This window comes from Pyrus communis, chromosome 15, assembly GCF_041283825.1.
Source record: "Pyrus communis isolate YQ-2024b chromosome 15, ASM4128382v1, whole genome shotgun sequence".
Classification (NCBI taxonomy): Eukaryota; Viridiplantae; Streptophyta; class Magnoliopsida; order Rosales; family Rosaceae; genus Pyrus; species Pyrus communis.
In genome coordinates this window covers 1,101,842-1,119,858 of record NC_142579.1, presented here as the reverse complement: position 1 = coordinate 1,119,858, position 18,017 = coordinate 1,101,842, and the positions used below count along the sequence as shown (strand labels likewise).

General features: G+C 38.6%; 1 long non-coding RNA gene and 1 pseudogene across 1 annotated transcript; both read left to right on the top strand.

Annotated features, from left to right (window-relative positions):
- Positions 1-4,325: 4,325 nt before the first annotated feature.
- LOC148690332 (uncharacterized) lies at positions 4,326-6,693 on the top strand. The gene is made up of 3 exons (XR_015956917.1): positions 4,326-5,440; positions 5,831-5,976; positions 6,329-6,693. It is a non-coding gene; the product is annotated as an uncharacterized LOC148690332 (long non-coding RNA).
- Positions 6,362-17,931, top strand: LOC137740444 (valine--tRNA ligase, mitochondrial 1-like; annotated as a pseudogene).
- Positions 17,932-18,017: the final 86 nt, after the last annotated feature.

Sequence of the window (18,017 nt, the reverse complement as noted above, 5' to 3'; positions counted from 1 at the left end):
TAGGCTTATGACAAGTAATCTCTTATGACGGTTTGGAAATGATAATTTGTTCAAAAACTTTTTTTATTCTGGTTGGACAAAGTAGGTTGACAATCTGCAAATTTCATGAGGTTTTCAATAGGACTGTTTACCAACTCTTGCATGTAAATACACATCAAGTAGTTCTACATTTTCAATCCGCAGCATCGCGCATCGCGGAGGCAATGGATGCTAGTTTCCACTAACATACATCTTGTAAAACCCCACTCCCATTTTTAAAAATTGTTTTATGGAATTGGTTGGTGAGCCACGTGGGGCTCACCTCACGTGGCTCACCTTATTTTTGTGTCCCCCGGTCTCTCTCCTCTTTGTTCTCTCCGAGTTCCCTCTCTCACCTCTCTTCTCTCTCTCCCTCTCTCACTTTCAAGATGTGTTTACGTATTCGTAATCAAAATGAAAATGTAGAATTGAATTATGATTACGGAATAGTACGGTATTTACTAAATATTTAGGAATCAAAAAAGCAGTGGGGCCCACACAAATTTTGGAATTCAATTCTTTGTATTGGTGGAATTGGATTCCCTAGATATAGGTGGTAATCCGATTCCTGATTGTTTGGGCAATCGGAATAACATTTTTGTTTTTTTATGTCCTCACTTACTTTTTTTATTTCCAAGACTATCCTTTACAAACCCATTAAAGTGTATAAAATATTTGATTTGGGACAATGACATTTTAGTAATTATACTCGTTTATATTCTGATTCTGCTGAAGTAGTAAACAGCTTTATGAAATTCTATTCCGATTCCAAAACATTTAAGTAAACAACTTCAACAGGAATCCGATTCTGACTTCTCCTCGTTCCAACTCCTCCTCGTTCAATTCTTCGTGTTTTCATTACCGTTACGTAAACGCGCTCTCAAACTCTCTCTCTCTCTCTCTCTCTCAGATTTCAGTCTCTCACTAAACCTCCCTATCACTTCCCCGTGAATCCACACCCATACACACACCCTCCTCGACGTCGACAAGCCCGCCACCACCATCGAGGGCTGTTATTCTCTCTCTCTCCCCGTCAACTCCGTGGGCTTCAGGACACCCAAAACCCTCTCAACGGACCCGTGGTTTTCGAGGTTTTTTCCGGTCACCTCACGACGGTTTGAAGGTACAAAAACTCTTCTCCTCACTGTCACTTACATTTTGGCACCTAGATTGGAGTCTAGGGTGGGGTTGTGCAGTCGGCCGGAGCTGGGGAAGCTCCGGCGTCTTCCCCGTCCAAACAGGCCTTTCAGGCCATGTTAAATAAACCAGGGCCTTGGGCCTTCACCCAAGCCCAAGCCCTTTTGAGACCCAAGCTTTAAACCCTTTAATTAAAGGCCTGCAGGCCGTTTAACACACGGACCTTAAGCCCGTCAAGCCTAAGCTCAAGCCCCTTTCTTTTTAGTTTTGTTTTATTTTTATTCCTATTTAATTCTAAAGACCCTTGGGCCATATCGGTTGAGGCCCTAAGCCCAAATCCGAAACCCTTAAAACCCTAAGCCCTTTTTCCCCTAAAACTTGTCCACACAACATAATTACGTTGATTTTATTTGACTTTCTTGTCATTATAATGGAATTTGGATTCTATCGGGATTTTACCGTTTGAAATTCAAGGATAAAAAAATCTAAACTTTTGGTTTGTATGAATGAGAAATTGAAGCTCTTGTTTTGTACGAGGTGTGCCGATTGAAGAGTTAATATGGATCATTAGATTCAATTTGAATGTCCAGATTGTCTGGCCTCTAAATCAGGACAAAATCCATAGAGGATCTATGTCCATTATAAAGGGCACAATGTGTTTTTTTTTTTCCAGAAGTTTTTCGATCAAAAAATCACACATCCTAAAAGTAAAAGTAGGGCTTACTTTTAGCTACACTTCCTGAAACTCAATTTTAATTTCACTTTACTCCTTGTTGCTAAAAAATCACTATTTTACTCTTTGAAACTCAAAGTTCGCTTTACTTGCTCTTGAAATTCGATTTTGATCCAATTTTGCTACTTGAAACTTGAAAATCATGTCTATAAAACTAAAAATTCGCTCTACATTGGCTTAAATTTGTTAGTTTCTTATGTGGTTTAGATTTTGATGCGTCAGACTAATCAATTTCTTTTTTATTCATAATTTGATGGTAAAAAACAAAATATCAAGCTACAAGTTCACAAAGCAAAAACTTTTTTCTCAAGATAAAAAAATTAATTTAAACCTAAAAAGAATGCTGCAGAGTGAGTAAAACTTGTTTTTGAAGAAAAATATACTCTCGAAAATACCATTACCATAACTAGCACTATTTTTTTTCGTTTGGAAAAAAAAAAAAAAAAAAAAAAAAAAGCTCTATTTTTCTCATTATATATTGTCTCAATATGACAAACTACAATGAAATCTTGTTTTTGGTGCGTAAGACTAATCAATTTCTTTTTTATTCATAATTTGATGGTAAAAAACAAAATATCAAGCTACAAGTTCACAACGAATTTTTATATTTTGAAAACGTAGTGTTATAACTTTATCATTGATACAAGCAAAAACTTTTTTCTCAATGTAAAACTACTAAGCTATCAATTTATCCACTAAGAAAATTACTTAGAAGTTGAATTACCGAAATAATTACATCCAGAATCCAAGACTGTCGATTTCCCCACTTGCATTAACAGATTAATGAATTCCCATCACCATGTGCAACTAACTCAAACCGTTATGTTATATATGTAACCAATGAACCAAAACGTTCGCTCCTGCCATTTATATTTGTTCAAAACTTCTCTCTCTGCATCCTTCCAATTCTTGCTTCTGTTTCAATGGCGGACGACGTTCCGGCAACTTTCGTCAACGACGTAATGCAAGTCCGCATCGTACCTCCGTCAAGGGTCATGGAAGCATGTGAGATTTACCAAAATATTTTTAACACTCGTCTGGTTCAATTTGTCAATTTCGAGATTTTGAAGAGTGCTTTTGCTGAGGTTCAACTCGGAGCCGGCGTGTTTGGCGTCATCGATCTTTCGTGAGTAGTTTCTGTTGTTTTGATTTGAACATATTCTTGCAAATTTTTTACTAAATTCTTGATTGATATGTGCAGATTCAACATCAATTCCCAAGTTTTTCACCGCATCTATCAGTCAGACGTGAATGCTTTCCTAAAAGAAATAATGTTAAATCTGCGCAAATAGACGTGTCTATCCATCGGATGTTGAATTTATTTGTTTTAGGAAAGCATTCACGTTCGACGGATAGATGCTTTGAAAAACTTGGGAATTGATGTTGAATCTGCACGAATCAATCAAGAATTTAGTAAAAAATTTGCAAGAATATGTTCAAATCAAAACAACAAAAACTACTCACAGAAAATCGGTGACGCCAAACACGCTGGCTCCAAGTTGAACCTTAACGAAAACACTCTTCGGAATCTTGAAATTGACAAATCGAACTAGACGAGTGTTAAAAATATTTTGGTAAATCTCACATGCTTCCATGACCCTTGACGGAGGTACGATGCGGACTTGCATTACGTCGTTGACGAAAGTTGCCGGAACGTCGTCCGCCATTGAAACAGAAGCAAGAATTGGAAGGATGCAGAGAGAGAAGTTTTGAACAAATATAAATGGCAGGAGCGAACGTTTTGGTTCATTGGTTACATATATAACATAACGGTTTGAGTTAGTTGCACATGGTGATGGGAATTCATTAATCTGTTAATGCAAGTGGGGAAATCGACAGTCTTGGATTCTGGATGTAATTATTTCGGTAATTCAACTTCTAAGTAATTTTCTTAGTGGATAAATTGATAGCTTAGTAGTTTTACATTGAGAAAAAAGTTTTTGCTTGTATCAATGATAAAGTTATAACACTACGTTTTCAAAATATAAAAATTCGTTGTGAACTTGTAGCTTGATATTTTGTTTTTTACCATCAAATTATGAATAAAAAAGAAATTGATTAGTCTTACGCACCAAAAACAAGATTTCATTGTAGTTTGTCATATTGAGACAATATATAATGAGAAAAATAGAGCTTTTTTTTTTTTTTTTTTTTTTTTTTTCCAAACGAAAAAAAATAGTGCTAGTTATGGTAATGGTATTTTCGAGAGTATATTTTTCTTCAAAAACAAGTTTTACTCACTCTGCAGCATTCTTTTTAGGTTTAAATTAATTTTTTTATTTTTTGTTAAACAAACGATATTACCTATACTAAAGGATGAGTGAGCAAAGCCTAATAATAAAAAAACAATTTAAAAGACATAAATAAACAAAAATGTAGACGGATGGGGGGAGGAAAAATTGGTGCAAGCGGAAGTCACTTCCCATTCTCTTTTATTAAACCAAACCAACTACACCAAAGAATAAAGCAGCCCACCGGTCCAACGTGTCCATGAATAGGCCCAATAGAGAACCCGTTTTTCTTTGTTCGCAAAACCGACCCGGCTTCTTTCCCTCGCCCCCTCACTTCCACAGCTCCCTCTCTCCCTCTCTGTAACGTTAGATATTCAAACTTTCCTCCTCTTTCTTCTTCCAGGCTCTTTTTATCCAACTCCGCCCGACATGCCGACGCCAAATTAACTTGAACTTATCCCTGCACGTCCAGTAGAATGCTTTTCTCCTTTCAACCTCAGTTCGACCACCAGCTGCTTGATTAAATGCCTCAACGAAGCTGGCCACTTCAATGTCTTTGGTTACTTGCTCCTCAAGTTAGGAGTTGAGTGGTAAATGTTTTTGTGGTTAAGATTCTTTTCTGTGAAGAAATTCATCCATCATTGGACAACTTCGGTTTCCTTTCTGCTCTATATGTTCTCGGAATCCTCAGCTTCGAGCTTGTTCAAATGCCGGGCCGGTTTCTATGTTCTTTTGGGTTTTCTTCGTTGGCCAAGTAGAGTTTACAAGATGTTTTAGGATTACCAGGGAGACTTGCAGTTAAAGGAACCTGCTTTTCAACTGTTGTGGGAACAATCTTGGTCCAGGCCAGGCTCGAGATCCAACTAAATTAACTGGGGACATACAGAATGCAATTGATGAGCATAGACTAAATGATGCATGGAAGTTGCATGAGGAGCACGTGCAGACGAAAAATTTTCCTATGAAATATGTTATGAATGAGCTCCTGACGAGTCTTGTCAAAAGCTTTCGTGTTCAGTGGCTAGCTTGAGAAGGCTTATGGGCTGTAGAGCATGCTATTGCAAAAACAAAACAGAACTTGTTAGAGAAGGAGACGCTGATTTAACTGTCTTTTCGTCTTGCCAAAGCCGGATTACATATTCCCGCGTGCCACTGTTTTGAGAAAAAATGGTAGAAAATGGAATAGTTTCCCCCTATTGCTGCCTGGTCTGCAATATTGGCCTACATGTCTCGAACAGCCCAAAAGGCTACTGATCGTGATGAACTATTTACAGCTGAGAAAGGTTATGACGTTGATGTTGGTCAAGTCTGTCGGCTTGAGGTAGCTTTTAATTAATGGTACACAAAACCATACATTTTGTTACACATGGATCATGGATGTATGCAAAGTTTGATTCTAAAAACAGTCACACAATAGGCTTAATCCCTGTTATGTTGTGTTTGGTACAAGTGTAACCTTGTAGCATTTTTTGAATTGTGACATTATTTGAACATGCCAGGATTTGCTGTTATTCTAACATCTGTATTTTTTCCCTCCTCTACAAGTTCTAGCTTCTGGGGTAGAATTTCTTAATTTCACTAGATTAGGATACCTCTTTGGTTGTGACGGACTTAAGTGATTTTTTTGTCCTTCATTTGTACTTTACGCTGTCCATGCTTGTTTCCTTTTTCTGTTTGCAGCATATTTATAAACACTCTCTTCTTGATTCAGGGATATTGTTCTGTCTCTTTCATATTCTCAATACCCTTCTGGATCCTGATGAAGTCAATCAAAAGCAAAAGGCTACTGACTGTGATGAACTATTTACAACTGACAAAGATTATGACGATGATGCAGGTCAAGTCAGTCGGCTTGAGGTAGCTTTTACTTAATGGTACACAAAACCACACATGTTTGTTACACATGGACATATGCAAAGTTTGATTTTGAAAACACTGTAGGCTTAATAGCTGTTACGTTGTGTTTGGTACAACTGTACAAGTAGAACCTTATAGCATTTTGAAGTGTGACATTTTTTTGACATGCCAGGTTTTCCCTGTTTGAGGTGTATATTTAACATATTGGAACTACAGCCAGTAGTAGCGCGACATTTTTTTCATACTGAACTTAAATCTTTGCTTGTATGTTACTGTGCTCTTGTATTTATTAGGTTATCGGTTCATGGTATGTTTTTAACCTTCTTTTTGTTTCTAACCTATAATTATGCAGGTACAGGGGATTGCTGTGCATATTATGAAAGCAATGGCAAACCATCCTTTGGCAGTACAAAGTTTGAGTGAGGATGAGTCTCTTGAGTTGCTCGTTCAGATGGTGCGAATGGCTCTTTGACAGTCTTCTCTCGACATAAGGAGGGCCTGGTTCTGCTGCACAGCATTCAGCTTCATAGGCATGCCATGCAGGTAGATACATTGCACGTATTGGTAGCACAAAGTTTGAGTGAGGATGATTCTCTTCAGTTGCTCGTTCGGATGGTGCGAATGGCTCTTTGACTCTTAGTTTACAATTTTCTCTGTGATTTTGTTGTTTATTGGTGAGAATCATTTTTTTTTTCTAATAAAAAATATTGTAATTCATAGAGTTATGGAAATATATTTTAAAAGAAAATCACAAACCAATTGTCATCTTTAATATCAAAAGACAGATAAACTAGTGGTGCTTCAAAGCGTAATTGTGAGGAAATCAACTTGTCAGAAATTCCCACATAACCCCGGTTACGAATTCCAATTTTGGATTATAATCCTAATGTTCGAGTTCAGTGTAATCCTAATGTTCGAGTTCAGTGTAATCCTAATGTTCGAGTTCAGGTACGTAGAACATACTTACAAAACAGTCATTGCCAATCTAAAAATCATAAATTTCCTCGAACAAATTTTTGTGATACATTAAGAAGGTTCAATAGTGCTTGGTTTGGCAAATTTAAATTGACCCTCCTTCAAGGTTATTCTGGCTACGCCATTGCAAGAGGTCACCCTTGGTTGATTCCACAACCACAAGATATGCATGGCAGGCAAGCTTTGCATAGAACAGACACGGATAAGTTACATGTGACTACCTTCTACGACCGTGAAGGGTCACATGAGACATAACCAGTCCCTAGTCTCGACTAACTGTATAGTGTTGTCTTTTGTAAAATATAACATCAGAATGTAAAAGATCAGGACCACGGAGGCAGTGCAAACGTTTTGGTAGCGGATCGGCAGATAAGACCTTTGGGACATAATATTCATACTGCCTCATGATGAGTAGAGACACGCAAGGGAGGGGAGATGAATGGGCAGTTGGTTTCCGAAAGCGTGGACGACCATGGTGGTTGATTTTCTCTACGCTAGCCAACCAACCGTGGCTAGAGCCACAACACATCTTATGAAAAGGCACTTGTAACCGAACGTTGGTGTAGGCTTTGCCTTCTGCAATGTTGTACGGTACTAGTTCTGGGTCGGTCGTGATTAGGTTGCGGCAATCATCGACGTTGGGGACCAAGAGCAAGGGGTAGTATCTTAGAGCGGCATTTTGAGGTTGCGGCAATCATCGACGTTACAACCGTAAGTGCACGTTCAGACGAAAAAGAGGTTAGGGTTTCGAAGAAGTATTTTGAGGTTTGGCCTCCGTAGGAACATATTTAATATGGGTGAATCCACTTAGGTTTGAAATTATGAGATTTGTCCGCTGTCACTATTTAATCTTTTTTTTTTTAATATTATATGTGCTTTTTTTAATAAAAAATATTATCTATACTAAATAGTGCCGGAGTGGTTTCACTAGATCATAATACTAAATGTCAACATTATATGTGTTAAAACAAATTAATCAAAGAAAAAGGAAGCGAAGGTTCGTTCTTTCTTTCACAGATCCTTTTTTTTTTTTTTTTTTCAATTTTGGCTGAGATTTTTATACTTGAAATTTGGTAAAGTGTTGTTTGCGGAACAAGTCATTGCATTTTCTTTTTGTGTTGTTTTTTGGACAGGCAAAAGAGAAAGAATTGAAGAAGAAAAAAGCTTTGGAGAAAGCTATCAAGCTTCAGGTAATGGCGATTCTTGTGATTTTCGTATGGCTTTTTACACTCTCAACAACGTTCTTTCTTTTTTTTTTTTCTTTTTTTTTTAATTTTATTATCATTCACTGCTGGAAAATAAAAAAGAAGCTATGGAAAAGGGAAAAAAAAAAAAAAAAAAACTCTGGTTCGTGTCGTTCTTTGGCCAGAAATTAGTTGTTGCTCGGTGCAATTGCAAAGGGGAAGCAATTTGGGTAGAGGTTTCAGTACAAAAATCTGTTGTTCTGAAAGCTGAGGTCGGGAGTTGTAGTCGCCTTTGGACCTAACAGAATGGAGTGTGACTACCAAGGTTCTAAAAAACGTTATGCATTAGTCGGGCGGTAGGCTGGAGTCTAGCGTCTAGGTGGTTAGGAGGCCTAGGCGGACTAGACGGATTTAAGTAAATTTATTATATATTGTATAAATAAGTACCCATTTATACTTAAAAAAACACACATAATTGTACATAAATTGCGACATAAAATGACATATAAATTATAAAGTATTAGAACATATTGAAAACATGGGAAACAAGCATATAATAAGTGTTCATCCAAGTATTCAACAAGTTTCTTGCATTTTTTTTTACATCAATATAGAACAACAATGCAATGATGAACTGCTAAGGGTTTATATATTTATTTTAAAAATAAAATCATCCAGGAGCAAGAAGCATGTGCTTCTACTTCGAAGACGAATAAAAAGAAGAATGTAAGGCTTTGGGATGATGAAGATGAAAATGCAAAGGATGAAGAAAAGGATGGCTAGTCAAATGACGACAGGGTACTATCCGAAGGCTGTAGAGAAGTCGTGAGTGTACTCATATTTTCACTATTAATTCTCCCATAAATTGTACCTGTAGTTTCTTCATATTTCTTATACTGGTTGATACAGGTGGTATGAGTGGTGGGAGAAAATGGTGTTCTCCTCAGCAGAATCTAACAGCTCCAAACCTCCATTTGTGATTGTGAGTGTCATACTGCTCCAAACTAACTTGTTCATGAGTTTGCATTGATATGGATAAAGTGAAAAAAGAGTGAGAAAATTAATCAGGTTTCACATAAATTGCAGGTTTTGCCGCCACCCAATGTAACTGGTACCCTTCACATAGGCCATGCGCTCACCGCTGCTATTGAGCTCATTCTTTGCTTAAATTCCTGACTTGTGCTCTTCATCGGCAAGGGTGTTCATTGAAAATTGGATGTGATTTTGTCATATGCAGGACACTATCATTCGTTGGCGGAGAGTGTATGGTTACAATGCCATGTGGCTGCCTGGAATGGACCATGCCGGGATAGCAACACAGGTTTTGTTCCTTTTCTCTTAACTGGCAAATGGTTACATTTTTTATCACAATAACATTATTTGCATCGCGTTCATTCCAGCATTGTGCCGAATTTTATTGTGCCACAAATATGAATCTGCTGTATATTTGGCCTTTTTTGGGTGTAGGGGATATGTCCTTTCTTATTAGACAGTTCCTTGTAGCCATGAGCGATGAATTATTAACCTAATCATATCTTGGCCATATATATATGCATGTAATCTTTGTTTTCATTGATCTGGATTTATCTTTATTACGTATGTATTCGTTTGCTGGCCATAACTTCCAAGTGCGTATTATAGGTTGTTGTTGAAAAGAAGCTTATGAGTGAGAAAAAATTAACCAGACATGATATAGGTCGCGATGCATTTGTGGCTGAGGTAAGCTTGAATTGAAACTAGCTGGACATAGATCCCTTAAATAATTTTGTTCTAAAATTTTCTGAATACATTCATACCTATTCATGTTGTGGTTTGGTAACTTGGTTGTGAAAGGTTTGGGAATGGAAAAAAAAAGCATGGGAGCTCCATCTACAGCAGCTACGTCATTTGGGAGCTTCTTTGGATTGGTCCCGCAAGGTAAAGGATTTGAGTTTGAAGCTTGGTTTGATTTTTGGATTGAAACAAAGTATTGGCAGTCTCAATAAACGAAGATCTCTCTCTGTTCTTGACTTAGCTTTTCTTTTTCCTACACTTTAGTGCTTCACGATGGATGAGAAAAGATCAAATGTTGTGGCGGAGGCTTTTGTAAGGCTTCATAAACAAGGGCTTCTCTACAGGTATGCTTGGCATAAAAGAATATTAGGGGAGCACTTCTTTGTTTATTATGTGTTTTCCAGCTCAGAGCTCTATGCTAATCTGAATCTAAACTTTCTTGATAAATACAATGTAAGGGATAAGCCGTTAGGAAAGTTTTGCTAATTTCAGAGGAGAACGTACCACTGGTTTGCTGTTTAGGTCTAACATTAATGTGACGGTGGATGCTAGTACTTATTTAGTCAGTTGGGATAAGGATTGAAACTTGACAACAGTGTACACAGATTGACTTATATAATCATCCACATCTATAAGTAGATAAATTACCTTCTTGTCTTTGAATTTTTCTTCATATGTTTTGTTTGCAGGGATAATCGCATGGTCAATTGGGATTGTGGGTTGCTTACAGCAATATCTGACATTGAGGTCAGCCTTCTTCTTTTACCCGCATATTTTTCCTTATTTTTGCAGCATATATTTATGGATTTTTGGGTCTGTATAGGAGGATTATATAGATATTCGAGAAAGGACATTATTGAGGGTTCCTGGATATGAGAACCCTGTTGAATTTGGCATGTTAACTTCATTTGCTTACCCTCTGGAGGAAGAACTTGGTGACATTGTGGTGGCCACCACTAGAGTGGAAACTATCCTTGGTGATACTCCTATCGCTGTACATTCTAATGACGAGAGGTATAGACACCTTCATGGAAAACCTGCCATCCATCCTTTCAATGGAAGAAGAATTCCTATAATATGTGATGAAATTCTCGTTGATCCAGAGTTCAGTACTGGTGCTGTGAAGGTAAGGTTTAACATATAAGTTCCAAGTGATTGCATTAAATTTCTTTTTCTGGTTTATGTTTCAGGGATGTAAAGATCTTCATGCTCTCTCTCTTTGCCTCCTGCAGATTACCCCAGCCCATGATCCTAATGACTTTAATGTCGGGAAGCGCCATAATCTTGAATTCATTAACATCTTTACTGATGATGGAAAAATAAACCAGGAGGGTGGAGAATTTGCAGGAATGCCACGTTTCAAAGCCCGAGAGGCAGAGACTGAAGCACTAAAGAAGAAGGTATATATTTTACATCACTACAGTCCTCTGAAACTTATATTGATTATCAATATCAACATACCATATCATAGTATCTACGTGACTGATACATGCTTAACGAAAATGTATTGGTTATTGGTGGCGACCTCCTAAGCTAGATTGTTGCTGCTAGAAGTAATGTCGGTGACACTGACAGAAACTTTCCTTTTATTGTTTTGCACTATTTTCCACTTGATGCTCTTTCAAACAATCAGTTCGAAATTGAAATTGTTTGCATTTCCGTCATCCTAGACACTTCACAGAAATTAACTTAATTTACTTGTAATTGCATCACTTATGAACATCACCAGTTTTTTGTTGTACACTCGTCCTAGTTGATGGAGGATACTGTCTATTTGAGATTTTGTGTCATTTTTTCTACGGTGTTATGGATGTTTCGGTGACTGTTTTTTCATGGCATTTAGGGCCTCTTTAAAGAAGCAAAGAACAATGAGATGCGCCTTGGTATTTGCTCTAGAAGCAAGGATGTTGGGGAACCCAAGATAAAACCTCAATGGTATGTCAAATGCAGTGGTATGGGAAACCAAGCCCTCGATGCTGCCATAGATAGTGAAAATAGGAAGCTTGAGATCATCCCAAGACAATATACTGCTGAATGGGAGAGGTAATCTTTTGAAAATACTTCAAAATGTTTCTGGTATCAGTATTGCATAATGAATTTTGAAATACTTGCGACTGGTTTTCGCTTCTTGCTGGTCCTTTGTTGTCACTATTCTAAATATCACACTGATTTCGCCTAAATATTGGTGGATATTTTGGAAAAATCAGCCTGGGGAGCAAAGATTTTCACCCTGATTCAGATAAAAATCAGAGTTTAAGCATAATAACACCGATATTGCCAAAATCCTTTCCAAAAATATAGAGTACCCAGATCAATACTACATAGATTGTGAAGAAATATCTTCTGGAATTCCTTGTAATTGAGGAAGCAGAGTAAACTCCCCAACACCCAAACCTAATTAGAGCTGCAAGTTAATGAACAAAAGGTCCAAAATGTCAGTGGGAGATAGGTGCATACCTCGCAAGGAAGAAGAAGGCTAGACCCCTTAGGCAAACTGTACCATGACATTGTTCATATATTAGTGAAAAAACGATGGATGTCAGAACAAATAAAGCTCAGCATACATTACTGATAACAGTTAAAGGATTAGTTTATATTCTACTTGCCATCAGGTATATTATATTAGATATAAAATTTATATATCTAACACCTATATTATTGTCATGTTTAACATTTCCTTGTTGGAGTTTGTGGCCAAGTGGACTATCCTCCAAAATACCTTTCGGCTAAAGAAAGAAAGAAAACATCTTTCCTTGTTTTGGGGAGAAAAAAAGGGGGACATCATTATGATGTCTAGCCCTTGATTTGTGGCTTTTACAAAGGCAAAGAATTGGCCTTGTGTGATAAGCCGAAAGAGAGAAGAGGAGAGAGAGAAGGCGGGGCCTTTTGTTTATATTAAGGCATTTGGTTATGCCTTTGTGAAGTGAGATAGAGAGCATCCAAGGGGGAGAGCATTCGGCTCTCCCATGGAAAAGGTTGAACATGGGTTGAGAGAAAATCAAGAGAGCTAGAGTGAAAAGTATTCTAGTGAAAGAACTCTTGGGGTAGAGTGAGGCTCTTGGGAAAATTCTGTGAGTGGGTGTACAAGGGATATGTGATTGGGTTATGTCGATTTAACTCATGTATACTTGTACTGTTAGTCTCATAGTGAAGAACAATATCTCTCCAGGGACGTAGGCAGTTTTTTGCCGAACCTCGTATATTTCTTTGTGTCTTTATTTCTTGTATTTTATTTTGTTCAACTGTGTGTGATTTTGGTGAGGTTGTAATTTGAATCTCGGTTCCGCACTAACGAACGGGCCAAGGCACAACAATTGGTATCAGAGCATCGTTGGGGGCTTTGGTTCGTTGGAGGTCCAGATTTGTTGTTCACCATGGAATTTTCAGTTGAGCAGTTTAAAGGGAGAGGCGGTTTTGCTCTTGGTAAAGGAGAGTAATGGAAGCCTAAAGAAATGGAAGCCGTGTTTAGGGATGCTTGGATCAACTGCGAAAGTTGATGTTGAGGAAGAAGACAAAGGCCTCTTTCTTCTTACCTCACTTTCAAATTTGTACGAGAACCTTGTGAAACTTTACTGCAAGGAAAGAAACAGTAAGTTTGGAGTAGGTGCAAGCTTCTTTGGTGTGGAATGATACACACAAGAGACCATGGATGATGGTGGGCACAAGACTGCTTAAGCTATTCAAGGTTGAAATCGTGGAAGAAAATTGGAAAGAGGATCTGAGAGAGACAGCAGGTTCGGATCCAGTTCCGGAGGCAAGGGTCCACAGTGCTACGGGTGCAAGGCCGGGTTAGCAAGTTTGTGGTGGAAGACTTTGAGTATGCCCTCTAGGTACTCGAAGCAACACTTCTCCTGGTGATGTTTAGTCTCAAGTGTTGCAGGGGTTTTGCAGCAGGTGGAGCTATGGGATTCACAGGTGATGAGAAGGTCCCGAGGTAGGAGGAAGTGTGGGAATTTTGTCTGGCTCGATGGGTTGTTGCTGGAAATAGGCGCGCTGACGAGTTTCCAGGTTGCAGACAATGAAGAGGAGGAAAACCTGCTGGAGGAGACGAGGATGTGTCGAGATCCTGTCTGAAGCTAAATGTTTTTTTTGCTTGCAGCAGCTGCACATGCATTGGCAGTAACTGAATCGGAACAGGACCAACGAGGTGGATTCAGAGTGTGCATGCTAGTACGTAAGGCCAATGGACTTTGGTACAGCTTGGCCAAGGTGGAGATTGTTGGAGTTTGTGGCCAAGTGGACTATCCTCCAAAATACCTTTCGGCTAAAGAAAGAAAGAAAACATCTTTCCTTGTTTTGGGGAGAAAAAAAGGGGGACATCATTATGATGTCTAGCCCTTGATTTGTGGCTTTTACAAAGGCAAAGAATTGGCCTTGTGTGATGAGCCAAAAGAGAGAAGAGGAGAGAGAGAAGGCGGGGCCTTTTGTTTATATTAAAGCATTTGGTTATGCCTTTGTGAAGTGAGATAGAGAGCATCCAAGGGGGAGAGCATTCGGCTCTCCCATGGAAAAGGTTGAACATGGGTTGAGAGAAAATCAAGAGAGCTAGAGTGAAAAGTATTATAGTGAAAGAACTCTTGGGGTAGAGTGAGGCTCTTGGGAAAATTTTGTGAGTGGGTGTACAAGGGATATGGGATTGGGTTATGTCGATTTAACTCATGTATACTTGTACTGTTATTCTCATAGTGAAGAGCAATATCTCTCCGGGGACGTAGGCAGTTTTTTGCCGAACCTCGTAAATTTCTCTGTGTCTTTATTTCTTGTATTTTAAACTATTCAACTGTGGGTTTGTATATTGGTGAAGATAATCAGCCAAGGCACAACATTCCTAAAGTTTCATTTCAATTTTCCAGTGTTTATAGACTTTCCATTATTTCCGTTGACGTGTCATTAATACTGAAACACCCGTCAAATTGGCTACCAATGTTTCTGTCAGCGCTGACAACCATGGTGGCTGTTTTAGCTGTTATTTTGATATTTTCCCAGTGTTTTTATAGATCCCTTTGTTTGAGAGTTCTTTGCTAATGTGGATAGCTGGTTCACTTAATCACTGTGTGTTCCTTATTTTTCTGTATATTATCAGTTTCGTATGAAAGGAAAAGAAATAGAAGTTTTCACTTAGTTTTGGTCTAACCATCACAGATGGCTTGAAAACATTCGTGACTGGTGCATCTCGAGGCAACTGTGGTGGGGTCACCGTGTTCCTCCATGGTATGTTGTTTATGAGAGTGATAAGGCGGAGGATTTTGGAGTACTTGATGATCGATGGGTGGTTGCAAGGAATGAGGAAGAGGCTTGAGCACAGGCTAGTGGTAGATATGAGGGGAACTTTCAATTGATTCAGGATCCTGATGTCCTTGACACTTGGTTTTCTTCTGCTCTCTTCCCATTGTCTGTGTTGGGCTGGCCAGAGGACACAGAAGACCTAAAGGCTTTTTATCCGACTTCACTTGTTGAAACTGGTCACGATATCCTCTTTTTTCTGGGTTTCTCGTATGGTAATGCTTGGAATGACATTGGGCGGCAATGTACCTTTTACAAAGGTGGGCAGAATTTTTTTCATTCTATTTTGTGTTGCATATTGCCAAAGTTATAAGTCACTAGTTGCCTGACTTTAGAATGTTATTGCGTATACTACTCAAGGAGACAATATTTTTGTACTTGGTAAAGCTTGAACGAAAAGAAGTTTTGAGGATACTTAGCACGCTGTTGTGACAAGATTCCAAATTTTACACGTCTATATTTCTCATAGCTTGTCAGCATGCCCCAGTAGGTGTTTTAGCTGTGTGACTTTTAGGCTTTTCTTGTATGCCACAAGCTACAAACCCCAAACCGGTCTCTTTTTTTTTTTTTTGGTGTTTATTGCCTTGTTTATTGCGTTTATGGAGAGATTGTGATACGGAGGAAAACAAGCAAATAATTCTGCTATTGAAATTTTTCTGTGATAACTTTTACATTATGTGTTAGTTACTGAAGTGACAAGTGTACTGTTTCTCGGTCTGCAGGTATATTTGCACCCTATGATTCGTGATGCACATGGGCGTAAAATGTCAAAATCCTTGGGGAATGTCATTGATCCACTTGATGTGATAAATGGTGTTGAACTTGAAGGTCTACAGAAGAAGCTTTTAGAGGGAAATTTGGATGCCAAGGAAGTAGCTGTCTCGGAAGAAGGACTTTCCTAAGGGGATTAGGGAATGTGGTGCAGATGCTCTCCGTTTTGCTCTAGTTTCTTACACTGCTCAGGTTTAGACTTCTGTCTTGCTTACTACTTTCGTCAGGTACTTGTTGTCTATCATGGACGGTGGATCTAATCATCTATTTCGTTTTCTTGTCTTGTCAGCATGATAAGATAAATCTGGATATCAAAAGGGTGGAGGGCTACAAAAGCTGGTGTAATAAATTGTGGAATGTAGTAAGGTTTCTCCGAACATACTTGGGAATGACTATGTTCCGCCTTCAACTGTAAATCCAGATGTGTTCCCATTTAGTTGCCAATGGATACTCTCGGTACTGAACAAAGCCATATCCAAAACTGTTTTGTCACTGGAATCGTATGAATTATCACATGCGGCCACTGCAGTGCATGCTTGGTGGCAGTACCAGCTGTGCGATGTTTTTGTTGAAGCTATCAAGCCCTACTTTTCTGGTAACGATCCAAAGTTTGTGACTGAAAGGGGTTGTGCACGAGACACTCTAATGGTTATGTCTTGACAATGGGCTACGGTTGCTCCATCCGTTTATGCCATTTGTCACAGAAGAACTGTGGCAGCGTCTTCCATCTTCAGGGGATCACAAGAGAGAAATGCCAATTATGATATGCGAATATCCATCCATTACAGAGGTTAGTATAGTCATAATTGACATTATTTTCTCGAGTTTTTCTCGCGTCCTTTTTGTTTTAAATTTAACTATGTTGGTGATCCTGACTAGCCCAAAATAGAGGCAAATGGTTGCAAAACGTTCACTTGTTTCATCGCTCTTCTTAGATGTCGCTTGCTTCATCAACTATAATAATACACATAGGAATGGTGTTTTTCTTTGACTGTTGATCGGAAATTAGTATGCGTAGTTACTACCTTTGTATCAGGTTATTCATCCAGTGCTGGACAAACGAAAAGGTGGAATCTGAGATGAACCTTACAGAGTCTATTGTGGAATCTCTCCGTTCACTTGCAAAAGAAAGTCATGAAAGGTACGTCTTGTTAGTGCAGTGCGTGACGTCTTTCCTGTTTCTTAATAACTCTGAACTTTTGCTATGTCACGTCAAAAGCTGGATATAACTAGTTACGCATCCTCTTTCCATGTTTCTTTCAGGCGATCAGCTATTGTGATTTGTAGAACAATTTCGGATTGGAAGATATTCTGCAGCCATCAACGGGAGATTGAAACTCTCGCCCATTTGTCATCGTTGACGGTAAGTATTTCTTTGGAGGAAATCGAGTGTGCGTATTGATCATATTTATTGCGGAGGCTTGTCTGCAAAACAAGTGTTTGATGATACTTTAGTAGTAAACACGGTTTTCCATTCGTTGATTTAGGTTTTATCTACGATAAACATTTTGATCCCTACAGGTAGTCAGTGAGGAAGATGGCTTTCCCACCCCTACCAACTCCGATGGATACGTGATGTCTACTGTAAATAAAAACATTTCGGTTTTTTTGAACGTTCCCGACCGCTAATGCTGACAAGCTTCAATCCTTGGACGGGTAGATCATGTCTTTGGAAAGGGATGGAAATAATCTCCTTGAAGACTAGACCAATGTGTGTTCCCGACCGCGTTCTGAGGCTTGAGAGAAGTTTTTGGTATGAGTTGAGTGCGTTTGGGGTGAGAGACAACTCTTCCAGTTTAACTGAAACACGTCATTTCCCGACACACCCTTTTTAACTTCTCACACTCTTATTATTTATGGCCATCGGATGGAATAAATCAAGCAGAATCACCAATCATGTACATTTTTCAAGCTCATTTCAAGGTTATATTCCAAATTAAATAGAAATTTGCAGACCAAACATTTTCCATTTGACGCACGAAAACCGGTCGGTGACTGATACTAGAGCTGATTAAATTCACTGTCAGAAATCAAGTAACTTGCACTATACAGCCA